The sequence below is a fragment of the Salmo trutta genome, chromosome 2 (genome assembly GCF_901001165.1).
Source record: "Salmo trutta chromosome 2, fSalTru1.1, whole genome shotgun sequence".
NCBI classification, from domain to species: Eukaryota; Metazoa; Chordata; class Actinopteri; order Salmoniformes; family Salmonidae; genus Salmo; species Salmo trutta.
Genome location: NC_042958.1, coordinates 30,129,443 through 30,149,428, shown reverse-complemented (window position 1 = coordinate 30,149,428; position 19,986 = coordinate 30,129,443).

Below are 19,986 nucleotides of genomic sequence, written 5' to 3'. Positions count from 1 at the left end.
TCATGACTTGACTGCCGGTATTGGAGGGAAACGATTTCCTGAACATCAACGCCATAGTAAAACGCTGTTTTTAGATATAAATATGAACTTGATAGAACTAAAAATGCATGCATTGTCTAACATAATGTCCTAGGAGTGTCATCTGATGGAGATTGTAAAAGGTTAGTGCATAATTTTAGCTGATTTTATGGTTTTGGTGACGCCTGTCTTTGAATCGACAATACATTACACACAGCTATTGTCAATGTACTCTCCTAACATAACCTAACTTTATGCTTTCCCCGTAAAACCTTTTTGAAATCGGACAACTTGGTTAGATTAAGGAGATGTTTATCTTTCAAAGGGTGTAAGTTAGTTGTATGTTTGAGAAATTTGAATTTTGACATTTATTTTGTTTCAAATTTGCCGCTCTTGAAATGCACCTGCTGTTGATAGGGTGCGCCACGGGGGGCACGCTAGCGTCCCACATAGCCCCAAGAAGTTAACAAAGCAAATTTGAGAACATGGCTACCTAAATTATACCAGCATACTGTTTGCCCTACGCACATGGGCAGTACCATCGGCCACTGCTACTCTAACTTATGCAACGCATACAAAGCCCTCCCCCACCCTCCCTTCGGCAAATCCGACCACGATGCCATCTTGGCCCTAACGTCTTATAGGCAGAAACTCAAACAGGATGTACCAGTGACAAGAACAATTCAACGCTGATCCGACCAATCAGAAGCCACGCTTCAATATTGTTTTGGACACGCGGACTGGAATATGTTCCGATCAGCCTCAGAGAACAACGTCGACCTATACGCTGACTCGGTGAGTGCATTTATAAAAAAGTGCATTGGAGATGTTGTACCCAATGTGACTATTAAAACCTACACTAACCAGAAACCGTGGATGGATGGTAGCATTCACGCAAAACTGAAAGCACGATCCACCGCATTTTACCATGGAAAGAGGTCTGGGAATATGACTGAATATAAACGCTGTTGTTATTCCCTCCGCAATGAAATGAAATACCAGTACAGGGACAAAGTGGAGACACAATTCAATGGCTCAGACACGAGACGTATGTGGCATGGTCTACAGGAAATCACGGACTACAAAAAGAAAACCAGCCACGTCACGGACACCAACGTCACGCTTCCAGACAAACTAAACACCCTCTTTGGGGGATAATACAGTGGCACTCTCGCGGCCCGCTACCATGGACTGCACCCCCCCTCTCCTTCTCCGCGGCCGAAGTGAGTAAAACATCTAAACGTGTTAACCCTTGCAAGGCTGCTGGCTCAGACGGCATTCCTAGCCGTGTCCACAGAGCATGCGCAGACCAGCTGGCTGGTGTGCTTACGGACATATTCAATCGCTGCCTATCCCAGTCTGTTGTCCCCACATGCTTCAAGATGGCTACCATTGTTCCTCTACCCAAGAAGGCAAAGATAACTGAACTAAATGGCTACCGCCCCATAACACTCACTTCTGTCATCATGAAGTGCTCTGAGAGACTAATCAAGGACCATAACACCTCAAACTTACCGGTCACCCTAGACCCACTTCAGTTTTCATACCGCCCCAACAGGTCCACAGACAACGCAATCGCCATCACACTGCCCTATCCCATCTGGACAAAATGAATACCTATGTAAGAATGCTGTTCTTTGACTACAGCTCAGCATTTAACACCATTGTACCCTCCAAGCTCATCATCAAGCTGGAGGCCCTGGGTCTCAACCCGCCCTGTGCATTTGGGTCCTGGACTTTCTGACGTCCGACCCCAGGTGGTGATCCATCTCCACTTCGCTGAGCGTCAACACTTGGGCCCCACAAGGGTCCGTGCTCAGCCCCCTTCTCTACTCCCTGTTCACCCATGATCGCGTGGCCATACACGCCTCCAACTCAATCATCAGGTTCGCAGACGACACAACAGTAGTGGGCTTGATTACCAACAACAACGAGACAGCCTACAGGGAGGAGGTGAGGGCACTCGGAGTATGGTGTCAGGCAAACAACCTGTCACTCAGCGTCAACAAAAGAAAGGAGATGATCGTGGAAACAGCAGAGGGAGCACGCCCCTATCCACATCGAAGGGACAGCAGTGGAGAAGGTGGAAAGTTAACTTCCTCGGCATACCCACACAGACAGTGTGGGCAAGAAGGTGCCCAAAACCCTGACAAACTTTGACAGATGCACAACCAAGAGCATCCAGTCGGGATGTATCACAGCCTGGTAAGGCAACTGCACCACCCTCAACTGCAAAGATCTCCAGAGGGTGGACCATGACACCTACAGCACCTGATGTCACAGGAAGGCCAAAAAGATCCTCAAGGACATCAACCACCTGAGCCACTGCCTGTTCACACCACTACCATCCAGAAGGCTATGTCAGTACAAGGTGCATCAAAGCTGGGACCGAGAGACTGAAACACAGCTTCTATCTCAAGGCCATCAGACTGCTAAACAGCAATCACTAACTCAGAGAGGCTGCTGTCTACATTGAGACCCAATCACTGGCCACTTTAAACAGCGTTTGACATGCTTCGAAGTACGGTAATGGAATATTTTGAATTTTTTTGTCACGAAACGCGTCGGGCGCATCAACCTTCTTTACCCTTCGGATAGTGTCTTGAATGCACGAACAAAACGCCGCTATTTGGATATAACTATGGAATATTTGCAACCAAACCAACATGTGTTATTGAAGTAGAAGTCCTGGGAGTGCATTCTGACGAAGAACAGCAAAGGTAATCAAACTTTTCTAATAGTAAATCGGAGTTTGGTGAGTACCACACTTGGTGGGTGTCAAAATAGCTAGCCTGTGATGGCCGGGCTATCTACTCAGAATATTGCAAAATGTGCTTTCACCGAAAAGCTATTTTAAAATCGGACATAGCGAGTGCATAAAGGAGTTCTGTATCTATAATTCTTAAAATAATTGTTATGTTTTTTGTGAACGTTTATCGTGAGTAATTTAGTAAATTCACCGGAAGTGTTCGGTGGGAATGCTAGTCACATGCTAGTCACATGCTAACGTAAAAAGCTGGTTTTTTGTATAAATATGAACTTGATTGAACAAAACATGCATGTATTGTGTAACATAATGTCCTAGGATTGTCATCTGATGAAGATCATCAAAGGTTAGTGCTGCATTTAGCTGTGGTTTGGGTTTATGTGACATTATATGCTAGCTTGAAAAATGGGTGTCTGATTATTTCTGGCTGGGTACTCTGCTGACATAATCTAATGTTTTGCTTTCGTTGTAAAGCCTTTTTGAAATCGGACAGTGTGGTTAGATTAACGAGAGTCTTGTCTTTAAAATGGTGTAAAATAGTCATATGTTTGAGAAATTGAAGTAATAGCATTTCTAAGGAATTTGAATATCGCGCCACGGGATTACACTGGCTGTTGAGTAGGTGGGAGGCAAGCATCCCACTGGCCCAGAGAGGTTAATAAATGGATCACTAATCATTTTATACAATGCCACTTTAATAATGTTTACATATCTTACATTACTCATATCACATGTATATACACCATCTATTGCACCTTGCCTATGCCGCTCAGCCATCGCTCATCCATATACTTATTCTCATTCACCCCTTTATTTTTGTGTGTATTAGGTAGTTATTGGATTGTTAGATTACTTGTTAGATATTACTGCACTGTCGTAACTAGAAGCACAATCATTTCTCTACACTTGCATTGACATCCGCTAACCATGTGTATGACAAATAAAATGTGATTTGAGTATGCTATTCTGTTCTTCTGAATAGTCTACATTTTCTTCAAATCATGTTTCTTTAGACCTGTCTAAAATAAATAATGAATTTATTGTGAATGTGTATGCTATTTTACATGGATGTATTAGACTTTTTTAAATATCTGCATCAGTGGCTTGTAGGCCAGGAGTCGCTAAATGTGTTTATGTTAATTAACGGTAAATTACTGTGAGACCGGCAGTTATTGGCTTGACAACACTGGCTGACGAAATTTCGTGACTGCCACAGCCCTAAACATAGCATATGCCAGCATTGTAGGTCTACAGTCTCTGCTCAAAGGCCTACTAGGCTTTCAAAGCAATGGCCATTAGAGCTCACTTTGCCACGTATTAGCCCTGGTTAGAGTCCCTGTTGCAGTTTTCACTTTCTTTCGCTACATTGGTGGCAGCGTTAGGATTATGTCCAGCTCACGTCTAGTTATGTGATCTAGTGGTGGGAAGTATTCTGTTTTTCAATATTGTGTTGGGTGTAATTACATTGACATATCTAGCGAACAATGGATAAGCAACAATGGGCGTGAAGGATAGAAGTAGTCACTACCGGTGTGATCAAGCCTTACATAAAAGTTGCCTGAAGCTGAATGGAAAGCGCTATGCCCTGACCAGTTATTCAGAAGAAAATCCTCTGACTGTCTAATTTACAGAAGTTAACTTATCAGTGTAGACCCAAAACAAAAGATATTCATTTACATACTACCTGTTTAAAGTGTTAATACAACCATGGTTTTATTTTGTTATGGTGTCGAGTCATTCAACCTCCGAAACATGAGCCCTTCAAACCACGCTTCTCAACACCCGACCGCTTAACCCGGAATCCAGCCTCAGTGTGTAGGAAGAATCATGACGTCAGCCTGCAGGCGCCCAGCCCACCACAAGGAGTCACTAGAGTGTGATGGGCCACTTAAATCCCCCGGCCCAAGCCCTCCCCTAACCTGGACGACGCTGGGTCCATTGTACATCAACCTATGGGACTCCCAATACAGCCTGGGATCGAACCAGGGGTCTGTAGTGACGCCTCTAGCACTGCCTTAGGCCTCCAAAGTGGCGCAGAGGTCTAACACATGTATTATTTTATATAAATAAAATGTGGGAACCAAAATAAAGGCAGTGTAGAACACCATTTCCCATCATGCATTGCTCTAATAACTTTCAAAAGATTGTGCGAATTCATTTACAAGAAAACAGATTTTTTGAGGGGCAAACATTTCTGTATTTCCCCACGAATTAAGTCACATAAAAACATATTTTTACACAAAAATGCACAAATTGAGTGTTAGATTGTGATGCAGTTCAATTTTTTTATTGTTTCAATAGCTGTGCTTGTGCATGCACATTGATTAATTAATCTTACGCTACACATAGATAAATAACATACATTTTTCTCAAATAACCCAATCAGTTAGATAAATGTTTTGCACCCGTTACTGAAATGTTTGTTCCAGTTGAAATTACTTAGGTCAGGGGTGCAATACTTGGAGTGTGCTCTGATGAGGAAGAAAAAGAAAAAAGGTTCCACACCATGCTTAGGCCTGGCCTAAACTAACCTCCATGTAATGATGTAAGCCATTATTGAGAATGTAAAGCTATTGTTCATGACAAATGTCTGTGCATCCATGAAACTACTTTATCAATGCTGGAACTTCCATACTGTAAGGGGCAATTTCCCAGACGCAGATTAACACTGAATTTGGACTAAAAAGAAAGGTAAATCAAGAATTAAAAAAAAGTTTTAGTTCAGGAATGAATCTGTGTCCGGGAAACCACCCATATAACTTGTATGTAGGGATTCAGGGAAAATGTTATATTACTCCAGCACTTTACCCACCAAGGTGCCTATAGCTGCAGCAATTCCTTTTTTCTTTGTGAAATACAATGACATTTATAACATTAGGCAGAAGAAAATAAATGGCCCGGTTTTCTCTGAGGTCAAATTATACTCAGGAGTCACTGTTTACCATATCTATCCTCAGAGCGCTGCCAAGGGATGAGAAATACCAGTCCCAGAAGCGTCACATTACAAAAATCATATCTAATATATTTTCAGACTGACACTAGGCCCTTGATGCAAGATGCATGCATCCTTTGTCCATGTCAGGAGTCTCCATATTAGAAATATAGGGCAGGTCACGGATGTGGTGACATTCACTTCATTCTCTCTCTAATGACTTTATAAATTGTTCTACTAGATGTCAAAGAACACTGATAAGAAATAATATTTTTGTGCTTCTTAAAGGGTAATAGAGTTTAATGAAGATGTACAAGTCCAATGCGCAAAAAAAATCCTTTAATGAGGTGCGTTTCAATATCATTCCTACTTAGATAAATAAAAGGTAGTATTGAGCTTTGATAGATATACTTGTAAAATACTAAACACTGTAGACATGATTTTAAGGCTTTATTATTCTGTTCACTTGAATGCATCTACAACTAACACGTTCAATGCACGTTTCCTAGATTTTAACCAAATGAATTAACTAGATAATATTTATTTTCATGGCCAATGTCGAAATAAAACATTGTTTCCATCGATTGGACCAAGGTCGGAGTCAATCCCATGGTTTTAGAAACATTGTAAACATGCATTAAAATCAATGATCACAACCAAAGAGGCAATTACATTCTCGAAACACTCATTTTCCCAATCAATGTCAGTAGTTGATTCAATACAAATCTACAGCATGTTGTTCGCCTACTTCTCTCTGTTGATGTGTATAATTGCTAGCCACTTCAGTACAGCTCTTAGAAGCTTCTGAAGCAGATGACATTCCTCTCTGTCGTTGCCCTTGATCTGTTTGTTTCTTTTCAGAGCCACGGCAGATCTCAATCTATATGACGCCTTGGTCTCAATTTCTTAATATCCATTATTACTGTTTAAAATGCAATATATTAGATGTAATTAAAAGGTAATAAGTTCACCCTTTATCAATATTCAGAGGCAGGTTATCGTTTATTGTCATGAATCTTGGCCTGGAGGATTTCCGTTAGATGGGCCAGCTACTAAGTAAAAATTGGCTATATTGTAAAAATACATTAAAGAAAATAGCTCTTTGATATTAATTTAAGGTTAGGCATTAAGGTAAGCAGTGTGGGTAAGGTTAGGCTTAAAATCATTTTCTATGACTTTGTCTGTTCCGGCTAGTGACCACTCTGCAGAGCTGCCTCCAGGGCAAGATTCATGGCAATATATTCCAACCTGCTATTCAGAGATAACTGTAACAATCCGTTATTTGACTGAAGTTCTATCAACAATTGCTGTCCAGCCTTTTCACCAGCAAATTTATATCAAAGATTCTGTAACAGAGAAACCGTGTACATTCTGCCAAGTCACATCCTAATAAGGGTTCAAACACAATTCTGAAGGTTCTTATACCCAGTTTTGTCAAAACCTACGTTGGTACACAGCAAATTATTGAGTGTTAAAAAGATAAATGAACACTGACAATGTTAAATCATCAGTGAAAGTGTAGTCTGTGGACTCATATAGACACCGGTAAAGTTTTAAATTAATACACTGCATAGTGTAAAGCCTTGTTCAAATATTTCTCAGAGTGCCTTGCCTTTCGAGTATATTGTAGATTTACCACCCATGACTGTATTTGTTAGCGACAAGACATGGTTGTTGAATTCATACAGTTTTGGTCCAGTGGACTTTACCAAGTGAAATCCTAAGCAAATATATTATAATTAGTTAATTATTTAAGACAATACGCATTTCATAAGTTCTTACTTTGAGGGCCTAATTTTACTCTAATACAGGGGACTGAAAATCATCATTTTGTACAAATATCCGGGCCATCATCATATTTCCCAGCATGCTCTATTGTCCATAGATTTTTTAAATTGTTTGTTTCAATATCTGTTTGTGATTGATTGATTTTTATCTTTTGCTACACAAATATACACTGCTCAAAAAAATAAAGGGAATACTAAAATAACACATCCTAGATCTGAATGAATCAAATAATCTTATTAAATACTTTTTTCTTTACATAGTTGAATGTGCTGACAACAAAATCATACAAAAATAATCAATGGAAATCCAATTTATCCACTTATGGAGGTCTGGATTTGGAGTCACACTCAAAATTAAAGTGGAAAACCACACTACAGGCTGATCCAACTTTGATGTAATGTCCTTAAAACAAGTCAAAATGAGGCTCAGTAGTGTGTGTGGCCTCCACGTGCCTGTATGACCTCCCTACAACACCTGGGCATGCTCCTGATGAGGTGGCGGATGGTCTCCTGAGGGATCTCCTCCCAGACCTGGACTAAAGCATCCGCCAACTCCTGGACAGTCTGTGGTGCAACGTGGCGTTGGTGGATGGAGCGAGACATGACGTCCCAGATGTGCTAAATTGGATTCAGGTATGGGGAACGGGCGAGCCAGTCCATAGCATCAATGTCTTCCTCTTGCAGGAACTGCTGACACACTCCAGCCACATGAGGTGTAGCATTGTCTTGCATTAGGAGGAACCCAGGGCCAACCGCACCAGCATATGGTCTCGCAAGGGGTCTGAGGAGCTCATCTCGGTACCTAATGGCAGTCAGGCTACCTCTGGCGAGCACATGGAGGGCTGTGCGGCCCCCCAAAGAAATGCCACCCCACACCATGACTGACCCACCGCCAAACTGGTAATGCTGGAGGATGTTGCAGGCAGCAGAACGTTCTCCACGGCGTCTCCAGACTCTGTCACGTCTGTCACATGTGCTCAGTGTGAACCTGCTTTCATCTGTGAAGAGCACAGGGCGCCACTGGCGAATTTGCCAATCTTGGTGTTCTCTGGCAAATGCCAAACGTCCTGCTCGGTGTTGGGCTGTAAGCACAACCCCCACCTGTGGACGTCGGGCCCTCATACCACCCTCATGGAGTCTGTTTCTGACCGTTTGAGCAGACACATGCACATTTGTGGCCTGCTGGAGGTCATTTTGCAGGGCTCTGGCAGTGCTCCTCCTGCTCCTCCTTGCACAAAGGCGGAGGTTGAGGTCCTGCTGCTGGGTTGTTGCCCTCCTACAATCTCCTCCACGTCTCCTGATGTACTGGCCTGTCTCCTGGTAGCGCCTCTATGCTCTGGACACTACGCTGACAGACACAGCAAACCTTCTTGCCACAGCTCGCATTGATGTGCCATCCTGGATGAGCTGCACTACCTGAGCCACTTGTGTGGGTTGTAGACTCCGTCTCATGCTACCACTAGAGTGAAAGCACCGCCAGCATTCGAAAGTGACCAAAACATCAGCCAGGAAGCATAGGAACTGAGAAGTGGTCTGTGGTCCCCACCTGCAGAACCACTCCTTTATTGGGGGTGTCTTGCTAATTGCCTATAATTTCCACCTGTTGTCTATTCCATTTGCACAACAGCATGTGAAATTTATTGTCAATCATTGTTGCTTCGTAAGTGGACAGTTTGATTTCACAGAAGTGTGATTGACTTGGAGTTACATTGTGTTGTTTAAGTGTTCTCTTTATTTTTTTGTGTGACTCCAAATCCAGACCTCCATGGGTTGATAAATTGGATTTCCATTGATTATTTTTGTGTGATTTTGTTGTCAGCACATTCAACTATGTAAAGAAAAAAGTATTTAATAAGATTATTTCTTTCATTCAGAGCTAGGATGTGTTGTTTAAGTGTTCCCTTTATTGTTTTGAGCAGTATATATATATATTTTTTTAACTAATCCAATATGTTACTTGTACTTATTGCATGCATAACTGAATTGGTTGTTCCAGTTTACTTAGATGTTTTATGTATTGAAGTTACATTTAATAATGGATCTCCAAGGCATGCGTCGGAATTGCTAAGTAGTTTACTTCGAAACAGTGTGCCGATGCCTGTATGACTATCAGAAGCACGTGATCATTGACGTCCAAAGCTTCATTACATTGAACAACCACCTGCTTGGTTTGGTTTCAGTAGATGACAAAAGGGTAGCCTGTGCATGAGTGTAACGGTGTGTGCGACATCTATAATAATTTTGCTGTTCTAAATTAGGCTTTGATCAGCACAGTGTACACTGGTCAAAACAGATTAATAGACCTTTTTCATTACACAAAAAAATATATTATTTTCTCAAGGCTTTGATCAACACAATGCACACTAGAGGCACCTGCTGGTAAAAAATAATTTAGAGCAGCCAATTTTTTATAGTCCCACATGCTGTAGTGCGTGAGCAGAGTAGCCTTTTTGTCTTCTCCCAAAACCAATACCAAACCAGGTATTTGTTTGATGTAATGAAGCGTCGGACGTCATTGATCACGTGCTTCTGATAAAGTGATCGACACACTGCTTCGAAGTAAACTGATTTGCGATTTCGATGCATGCCTTGGAGCTCTTATCATCACTACCGTCATGTCGTCAGCAAGTTTAATGATGGTGTTGGAGTTGTGAGCGGTCATGGAGTTATGAGAGAACAGAGAGTACAGGAGGGGACTAATCACCCCGTATTGAGAGTCAGTGTGGCAAATGTGTGGGAGTGGCCTGTCAGGAAGTCCAGTATCCAGTTGCAGGGGGAGGTATTCAGTCCCGGGGTCCTTATGTTAGTGATGAGCTTGGAGGGCACTATGGTGTTGAAAGCTGAGCTGTAGTCAATGAACAGCAGTCTCACAGGTGTTCCTTTTGACCAGGTGGGAAAGGGCAGTGTGGAGTGCAATTGAGATTGCGTCATCTGTGGATCTGTTGGGGCGGTATACGAATTGGAGTGGGACCAGGATGTCTGGGATGGCGTTGATGTGAGCCATGGCCAACCTTTCCAAGCATTTAATGCCTACAGATGTGAGTGCTACAGGGTGATGGTCATTTAGACAGGTTACCTTGGCGTTCTTGGGCACAGGCGCTATGGTTGCTTGAAACATGGAGGTATTACAGGGTCAGGGAGAGGTTGAAAATGTCAGTGAAGACACTTACCAGCTGGTCAGCGCATGCGCTGAGTATAGGTCCTTGTAATCCATCTACCCCTGCCACCTTGTGAATGTTAACCTGTTTAAAGGTCTTACTCAAATAGGCTACGGAGACAGTGATCACAGTCATCCAGAACTGCTGGTGCTCTCAAGCATGATTCAGTGTTGCTTTCGTCGAAGTGAGGATAGAAAGCATTTAGCTTGTCTGGTAGGCTCGGTTCACTGGGCAGCTCGTGGCTGGGTTTCCCTTTGTAATCCGTGATAGTTTGCAAGCCCTGCCACATCCAACAGGAGCCAGAGCCGGTGTAGTAGGATTCAATCATAGTCCTATATTGACACTTTGCCTGTTTGATGGTTCGCCGGAGGGCGTAGCAGGACTGCTTAAGAGTCCGGATTAGTGTCACGCTCCTTGAAAGCAGCAGCTTAAGCCTTTAGCTCAGAGTGGATGTAATCCATTGCTTCTGTTTGGGATATGTTCAGTACCAGTCAAAAGTGTGGACACACCCACTCATTCCAGGGTTTTTCTTTATTTTTACAAATTTCTACATTGTAGAATAATAGTGAAGACATCAAAACTATGAAAAAACACATACACTAACATTCACAAGTTTCCCCAAACTTAGAAATTCTTGTTTTTGAAAGAAACACGTTTTTGTCTATTAAAATAACATCAAATTGATCATAAATACAGGGTAGACATTGTTCATGTTGTAAATGACTATTGTAGCTGGAAATGGGTGATTATGTATGGAATATCTACATAGGCATACAGAGGCCCATTATCAGCAACCATCACTTCTGTGTTCCAATGACATGATGTGTTAGCTAATCCAAGTTGATAATATTAAAAGGCTGATTGATCATTAGAAAACCATTTTGCAATTATGTTAGCACAGCTGAAAACCTTTGCTGATTAAAGAAACAAAACTGGCCTTCTTTAGACTAGTTGAGTATCTGGAGCATCAGCATTTGTGGGTTCGATTACAGGCTCAAAATGGCAAGAAACCAAGAACATTGTTCTGAAACTCGTCAGTCTATTCTTGTTCTGAGAAATGAAGGCTATTCCATGCGAGAAATTGCCAAGACACTGAAGATCACGTACAATGCTGTGTTCTACTCCCGCCACAGAACAGCGCAAACAGGCTCTGTTTGCAACAAGGCACTAAAGTAAAACTGCAAATAAATTGTGGTAAAGGTGACCAATAATGGTTACAATTAAGAGCAGCTGTGTGGGTGAATTTAGCACATATTGATGTTTTAACGAGACCTCAGTTACATTTACATTTAAGTCATTTAGCAGACGCTCTTATCCAGAGCGACTTACAAATTGGTGCATTCACCTTATGATATCCAGTGGAACAACCACTTTACAATAGTGCATCTAAATCTTTTAGGGGGGTTAGAAGGATTACTTTATCCTATCCCAGGTATTCCTTAAAGAGGTGGGGTTTCAGGTGTCTCCGGAAGGTGGTGATTGACTCCGCTGTCCTGGCGTCGTGAGGGAGCTTGTTCCACCATTGGGGTGCCAGAGCAGCGAACAGTTTTGACTGGGCTGAGCGGGAACTGTGCTTCCTCAGAGGTTGGGATGCGAGCAGGCCAGAGGTGGATGAACGCAGTGCCCTTGTTTGGGTGTAGGGCCTGATCAGAGCCTGAAGGTACGGAGGTGCCGTTCCCCTCACAGCTCCGTAGGCAAGCACCATGGACTTGTAGCGGATGCGATAATCTAGTTGGCGATAATCTAGTGCCATCGATGGTTGCAATAGGCCCCTTGTTATTTGATTATATTACCGTAGGCTACCCGTTAGCCTATCAATAGTCAGGTGTGAAAACCGATAATCTACCATGTGTTTCCCAGGCTAAATTTATGAGCTGATGTCGGGCCATAAGTTGATTGACAGATGTAGGCCTACAGTGTGGATGCTCACCTACATTTATATATATATATATATATATGCAGAGGTGGTTAGAGTACTCAAAATCTGTATCTAAGTAAAAGTACTGTTACTTAGATTGTAACTTACTAAAGTAAGCTTAAAAAAAAGTATCCGGTATACTAAGTATACTAAAAATATTTACACCAAGTGTGATGTTGAATTTTTAGCTCAGAATGATTAAGTCAGTAACAGTTAAACAATCAATACTGAAATGTTACTATCAATCATGTTACTAGTATGCAAATCAGACACATTTCACCATGGAATTAAATTGAATGAAAAGTTTTTTGGGGGTGCATTTTAGCAAACCCTTTCACTAACCTTAAACTTACCCCTCCTAAGTTAATTATCCTAATCTGCTTGAGAAGAGCTGTATCCCATCTAGACAACACCGGATAATATTATGAAAGCAGAAGGTAAAGAAGTGCAACTTACCCCTGATCGCATCTAGCTAAGAACCCAAGAACAAAAATATGATGTGCGCTTCACTTCAAAAGCTATGGTGGAAATAAAACTGAGTTTGACAGAGAACTAAGATAGCCAATGTACATGAAGGGTTATTTCAGTGTTTAGCATCTTAGACCTCATTTTCCACTTACTTTTAGTGTTGAAGCATCATCCTGACAGCTGTTTTGGTCAGAGTTCTTTTCCTGTGATTTCTTTGGCTTGCTTAGTTGCTTGCATGAGGGATATAGTGGTTGTCACACCCTGATTTGTTTCACCTGTCTCCACCTCCCTCCCTTGTGCTTGTCTCCACCTTCCTTCAGATATTGCCGTCTTCCCCATTACCCCCTTCGCATTTATACCTGTGTTCTGTTTGTGTTGCCAGTTTGTCTTGTCAAACGTACTAGCGTGTTTTTTGTACTCCTGTTTTCTTGAGCCCCTGTTTTCTAGTTATCCAGGTTTTGATCATTCTGCCTACCGTTCTGTACCTTTTAACACTGTCCTTGATTACTGACCATCTGCATGCCACTCTGTCCCTTATGTACTCTGCCCTGGACAATCGACCTCTGACTACCCTTCATCTGTCGTTTTCCTGCCCCCTGTTTTGTAAATAAATCTGTTATTCAAACTGTCTGCATCTGGGTCTTATCCTGAGCCGTGATAGTACGAACTGGCCATGACAGACTCAGTCTCGGACCAGCTCTGCAACACCGTCTCCTCCCAAGGAGCCACCATTGGGAGGCACGAGGAGTTGCTTTGTGGTCTTATGGAACATTTCCAGACCTTGACAAAACGCCAAGACCGCTCGTTGACTGCATTACTGGAGCAATTCTGCGGGTTGTTTGTTAGGCAGCCTACCACGACGGTAACCTTCACAGAACCATATTTATATGAGCCAGAATATACTGATGAAGAGATTCGACAGATAGAGACCGAGATAGCGTGGTGTATTTTTGGTATTATATTAGGATCCCCATTAGCTGTTGCAAAAGCAGCAGCTACTCGTATTGGAGTCCACACAAACCATGAAACATTACATAATACAGAACATTAATAGACAAGAACAGCTCAAGGACAAAAAAAGAAAAGCCACATGTAGCCTACATATCAATACATACAAACTAACAAGTCTCACAGGCCGGCTCATAGCCTGTGGCAAAAATGAGAGGACATCGACAACTGGTATAGGCCAATTCAAAACGTTGTTTATTATAAAACTATAAAGAAAAAGGAATGAGGTGTGGAAATGTCATAATGTAAGGTGTATGTAAGGTGCATGGATGCGTGAATATGTATGTGTAAACTAAATACATCTACAAAGGAACAAACAAAACTGGATCATACCTGGAGGAGCAGGGAGAAAGAGCGAAAGCCCAGCGAGCCAGAAGCTCAGCGAGGAGCCAGACCCGACAGACCAGAGAGAGGTTAGTGGAGCAGTTGGTTAAATACCCTGAGCCCAGGTGGCTCCAATCACACCAGCTGCAATCACTAACGACCCTCCTCTGCCTGCAGGGGGAATTACCCCTGCACTGCAGAGGAGCTGTGACACCCCCCTCCTTAAAATGAGGGTCCCACCCTCAATTCAAATTATGACCCAACTTAATAAACACATAATCCAAATTCTTCAAAACAAACAAAAAACAGATACCAGTCCCGGCTCCTAGTAGTAGCCCCGTGTCCCCTAGCTGACTGTCCGTCTTCAACTCAGCAGCCATGGTACCTGGGGAGCAAATTAAGAGAAAAGAAGGCGCAGACAGCCCACAGGGTTCAGAGAGAAAATACAAACTAGGTTAAAGGAGCACGAGACAGAGCATCAGCAATAATATTATCCTTACCCCTAATGTGTCTAATATCCAGGTTGAATGGTTGCAAGAACAAAGCCCAAAGCATCAGGCGCTGGTTGGGATTTTGCAAAGACTTCAGAAAAGTGGATTGTGGTCCGTGAACACAGTTAAAGGGGTTAAACCAGAACCGACATAGACCTCGAAGTGCTGTAAAGCCCAAATGAGACCTAAAGCCTCCTTTTCAATTACAGAATAATTTTTCTGATACTTCTTAAATTTCCGGGAAGAGAAACTGACTGGACACTCAACATTGTCATCATTTTCCTGGAGAAGCACAGCCCCAGCACCGATTTGACTGGCGTCTACCTGCAATTTGAAAGGTTTCTCAAAATTTGGTGCTACCAACACGGGTGACAAACACAAAAGAGCCTTAACTGCATCAAATGCCTCGACATTTGGTGGACCAGAGAAATTCAGCCTTGGCGTTCAGCAGACTGGTCAGGGGGGACACTACTACCGAAAAGTTTTTACAAAAAGCACGGTAGTACCCCGCCATTCCCAGGAAGCGCATCAGTTCTTTCTTTGTGGAGGGCTGTGGGAACTGCTTCACAGCCTGAACCTTGGCTTCCACAGGACAGACAACACCCTGACCAACAACCTTGCCTAGGTATGTGACTGCGGCTTTGGCAAACTCACACTTGGCCACATTGATAGTCAACCTGGCCCACACCAGTCTTTCGAACAGGGCTCGCACTCTACAGACATACTCCTCCCAGGAGTCGTCCAATTGCAGTCTTTTCTCCTGAGATACACAATAAAATCTCTGTTTGATAGACATCGGAGATGCTAAGCCTATGTCATGCTCAATTAAGTGGGTTTTCGATAGAGTGTCAGAAAACAAAACAGGGTAGCTTCTAATAAGAGCTACCAATTCATCACGTTTCTCAGAGTCTAAATGATCTACCAAAACCAAGGTTTTGCAAAGTCTGGGAGTTTTTCAACCGACCTTGTAAGACCTCATCCGAAACCCTAACTACCTCCTCTCTCCCCTCCACAAAGTTAAAGCCACAAGATGCAGTGACTGGAGCAGCAGTCAACGCTGACCTCACTGCTGGAGTGCCTTCCACTTTGCTTAGATCACGGGAGTGATAACATTTTAACCTGTTAGGGCTAGGGGGCAGTATTGACACGGCCGGATAAAAAACGTACCCAATTTAATCTGGTTACTATTCCTGCCCAGTAACTATAATATGCATATAATTATTGGCTTTGGATAGAAAACACCCTAAAGTTTCTAAAACTGTTTGAATGGTGTCTGAGTATAACAGAACTCATATGGCAAGCCAAAACCTGAGAAGTTGTGTTTCATATTGGCTCTGTTTATTGAAGACTGAGGATCTTTGCTATAACGTGACACTTCCTACGGCTCCCATAGGCTCTCAGAGCCCGGGAAAAAGCTGAACGATATCGAGGCAGCCTCTGGCTGAAACACATTATCGCCTTTGCCAAGTGGCCGATCAGAGGACAATAGGCTTAGGCGCGTGCCCGAGTCGACCCCATGCTTTATTTTCTTTCGTCTGTTTACCTAATAGCAGATTCCCGGTCAGAATAAAAATTGATTTTAAACAGCGGGTGACATGCTTCGAAGTACAGTAATGAAATATTTAGAATTTTTTTGTCACGAAATGCGCCGTACGCGTGACCCTTATTTACACTTCGGATAGTGTCTAGAACGCACGAACAAAACGCTGCTGTTGGAACATAACTATGGATTATTTTGGACCAAACCAACATTTGTTATTGAAGTAGAAGTCCTGGGAGTGCATTCTGACGAAGAACACCAAAGGTAATCAAACTTTTCTAATAGTAAATCGGAGTTTGGTGAAGGCTAAACTTGCTGGGTGTCTAAATAGCTAGCCCTGTGATGCCGGGCTATCTACTTAGAATATTGCAAAATGTGCTTTCACCAAAAAGCTATTTTAAAATCGGACATATCGAGTGCATAGAGGAGTTCTGTATCTATAATTCTTAAAATAATTGTTATGCTTTTTGTGAACGTTTATCGTGAGTAATTTAGTAAATTGTTAGTAAATTCGACGGAAGTTTGCGGGGGGTATGCTAGTTCTGAACGTCACATGCTAATGTAAAAAGCTGTTTTTTGATATAAATATGAACTTGATTGAACAAAACATGCATGTATTGTATAACATAATGTCCTAGGTGTGTCATCTGATGAAGATCATCAAAGGTTAGTGCTGCATTTAGCTGTCTTCTGGGTTTTTGTGACATTATATGCTAGCTTGAAAAATGGGTGTCTGATTATTTCTGGCTGGGTACTCTGCTGACATAATCTAATGTTTTGCTTTCGTTGTAAAGCCTTTTTGAAATCGGACAGTGTGGTTAGATTAACGAGAGTCTTGTCTTTAAAATGCTGTAAAATAGTGATATGTTTGAGAAATTGAAGTAATAGCATTTCTAAGGTATTTGAATATCGCGCCACAGGATTCCACTGACTGTTACGTAGGTGTGACGATTTGGTGCCACCTACCCTAGAGAGGTTAACAGGTTCACATGGCATAATTTAGAGGACTTCCTATGACCAGGGGTTTCAATAAGATAGTTCAAATCTGACACTTTGCGCAACACAGTGAAAGGACCACAGTATTTTGCCTGAAAAGGTGAACTTACAAGAGGCAAAAGAGCAAGTACACGATCACCGGGACTAAACTCACGCAGCTCAGCCTGTCCGTCATATTTCTGTTTCATTTTCTGTTGAACATTTTAGTTTCTCTTTCGCCAGTTCACCAGCCCTATACAACTTCAACCTAAAACCATTTACATAGTCAATAAGGTTCCGAGGTGGTTCCTCAGGCAAACAACCATCCTGCAGCACTGCTAAAGGCCCACGCACCTTATGACCAAACACTAAGTCATTTGGGCTAAACCCAGTGCTTTCCTGCACTACTTCACGAGCAGCTTGTAACAGCCAAGGTAACCCCTCCTCCCAATCTGCAGATAGTTCTGTACAGTATGCACGAAGCAAGGATTTTAAAGTTTGATGAAAATGTTCCAAAGCTCCCTGACTCTGAGCATGGTACGCAGTAGACTTATTGTGTTTAACTTTAAGCTGTTTGAGAACCTGAGCAAATAAATGGGAGGTAAAGTTAGATCCCTGATCTGACTGGATGATTTTTGGAATCCCAAATGTTGAAATAAATTGAGTTAATGCTTTAACTACTGATTTTGAAGTTATGGTACGCAAGGGAAAAGCTGCCGGATATCTAGTTGCTTGACACATAACAGTTAATAAGTAGCTATGACCTGACTTGGACCGTGGTAAAGGCCCAACACAATCGATAATAAGATGCTCAAAAGGTTGCCCTACGGCTGGTATTGGATACAAAGGCGCTGGCTTTACAACCTGGTTCGGCTTGCTTGTGCGCTGACACGTATCACAAGTTTTAACCTGTTATGGCTAGGGGGCAGTATTTTCACGGCTGGATAAAAAACGTACCCGATTTAATCTGATTATTACTCCTGCCAGAAACTAGAATATGCATATAATTATTGGCTTTGGATAGAAAACACCCTAAAGTTTCTAAAACTGTTTGAATGGTGTCTGTGAGTATAACAGAACTCAAATGGCAAGCAAAAACCTGAGAAGATTCCAAACAGGAAGTACCCTCTCTGACCATTCCTTGGGCTTCTTGGCTCTGTTTATTGAACATTTAGGATCTTTGCTGTAACGTGACACTTCCTACGGCTCCCATAGGCTCTCAGAACCCGGGAAAAAGCTGAATGATGTAATTCCAGCCGCTGGCTGAAAAACTTTAGCGCATTTGGATGGTGGTCGATCAGAGGGCCATCAGACTGAGGCTCGTGCACGAGGGGATCCCATGTTTTTACTTTCTCTCTCTTTGAACGTAAACACGCTTTCCCGGTCGGAATATTATCGCTTTTTTACGAGAAAAATGGCATAAAAATTTATTTTAAACAGCGGTTGACATGCTTCGAAGTACGGTAATGGAATATTTAGAAATTTTGTCACGAAACGCGTCGGGCGCATAACCCTTAATTACCCTTTCGGATAGTGTCTTGAACGCACGAACAAAACGCTGCTATTTGGATATAACTATGGATTATTTGGGACCAAACCAACATTTGTTATTGAAGTAGAAGTCCTGGGAGTGCATTCTGATGAAGAACAGCAAAGGTAATAACATTTTTCTTATAGTAAATCTGACTTTGGTGAGTGCTAAACTTGGTGGGTGTGTAAATAGCTAGCCCTGTGATGCCGAGCTATCTACTTAGAATATTGCAAAATGTGCTTTCACCGAAAAGCTATTTTAAAATCGGACATAGCGAGTGCATAGAGGAGTTCTGTATCTATAATTCTTAAAATAATTGTTATGTTTTTTGTGAACGTTTATCGTGAGTAATTTAGTAAATTCACCGGAAGTTTGCAGGTGGTATGCTAGTTCTGAACGTCACATGCTAATGTAAAAAGCTGGTTTTTGATATAAATATGAACTTGATTGAACAAAACATGCATGTATTGTATAACATAATGTCCTAGGGGTGTCATCTGATGAAGATCATCAAAGGTTAGTGCTGCATTTAGCTGTGGTTTGGATTTATGTGACATTATATGCTAACTTGAAAAATGGGTGTCTGATTATTTCTGGCTGGGTACTCTGCTGACATAATCTAATGTTTTGCTTTCGTTGTAAAGCCTTTTTGAAATCGGACAGTGTGGTTAGATAAAGGAGAGTCTTGTCTTTAAAATGGTGTAAAATAGTCATATGTTTGAAAAATTGAAGTTTTTGTATTTGAGGAATTTGTAATTCACGCCACGCCCATCATTGGCTATTGGAGCAGGTGTTCCGCTAGCGGAACGTCTAGATGTAAGAGGTATAAACTGAGATACATCCCGCTTTAAAAGTGGCCAGAAAAAATATCGGAGTATACGATCATAAGTTTTACTAACACCCATATGACCTGCCACATCACCATGTGAAGTTTGCAACACTTTATTTCGCAAAGTAGTAGGTACAACTATTTGAAAGACTGGTTCACCTAGACTCTGATCATAGTGTGGAACCCATTTCCTAACCAACAGTCCATCAAGAAGAAAGTAAAACTAAGCACTATTCCTCA